The sequence below is a fragment of the Panthera pardus genome, unplaced genomic scaffold (genome assembly GCF_024362965.1).
Source record: "Panthera pardus isolate Hobbes unplaced genomic scaffold, ASM2436296v1 HiC_scaffold_27, whole genome shotgun sequence".
NCBI lineage: Eukaryota > Metazoa > Chordata > Mammalia > Carnivora > Felidae > Panthera > Panthera pardus.
In genome coordinates, this window is record NW_026526843.1 from 6,698,678 (window position 1) to 6,699,651 (window position 974).

The 974-nt window shown below is 46.5% G+C and overlaps 1 non-coding gene across 1 annotated transcript; it reads left to right on the top strand.

The window, feature by feature from the left end:
- Positions 1-212: 212 nt before the first annotated feature.
- TRNAR-UCU (transfer RNA arginine (anticodon UCU)) lies at positions 213-285 on the top strand. The gene has a single exon. It is a non-coding gene; the product is annotated as a tRNA-Arg (tRNA).
- The last annotated feature ends 689 nt before the right edge of the window (positions 286-974 follow it).

Sequence of the window (974 nt, forward strand, 5' to 3'; positions counted from 1 at the left end):
GCTGCTACTAATCATACCTTGTATGGCCTTCTGGAAAATTTTAAGCATAGAGAAACACATATCTATGTGTGTATCCTTTTGAGGGCATGAATAGAAAGCGAATCAATCATCCCACACTTATTTCTCTGTGAAATTGGCTTTCTAAAGAACTTTTCACTTTGACTTAATTATAGATTCACTTGTAGTTGTAAGAAATGAACCCAGGTCGGGGCGCCTGGCTGGCTCAGTCGGTAGAGCATGTGGCTTCTGATCTCAGGGTCATGAGTTCAAGCCCCATGTTGGGCACGGAGCCTACTTAAAAAAAAAAAAAAAAAAAAGAACCCAAATCTGTCTGAACTTCGAAACCACTGTTTCTCAACTTTGGCTGCACAACACTGGCATCTGGAGAGCTTTAAAAAATACTGATGCCTGGGTTCCACTGCCAGAGATTCTGATGGAACGGCTCAGGTTACAGCCTTGGCATTGGGAGTTTTAAAAGCTCCACAGGTGACGCACATGTGCAGCCAGGGCAGAGCTCTTAATTTCTACAGTCCCCAGTCTCCAGGGCGGGGAACAGGGTTAGTGTGGGTGAGATGGTGAGAACATCTGTTCCCTGAGCTAACTCAGCCCGAGCAAGAACTTGGAGCCAGAGGTGTATAATTAGGAGAAAAGCAGGTTCTCCTCAGAGTGCGCAGACACATGGTAGGGTCCCTGTGGATGTGGGACAGGGGGTTAAGCCAATTATATGAGAATCTCACGTGACAGGGTGATCCCAGTTGACATCTGACTTTTACGGACCCCTTGGCCGCCCCAGGCGGTCACTCATTTCCTCTATAACTGCTCTTCGAAAGCCTTGGGCAAGGCCTCCTTTTCCAAAGTGTCAAGCCTCAAGAGCTTGAAATATGGAAATAAAATATTTTAAACTTTCCGTTGAAAACAGGGAGGCATGCTCCATATGAGAATAAGTGGGTCTGGCTCAGGGTGAGGTCCTGCGT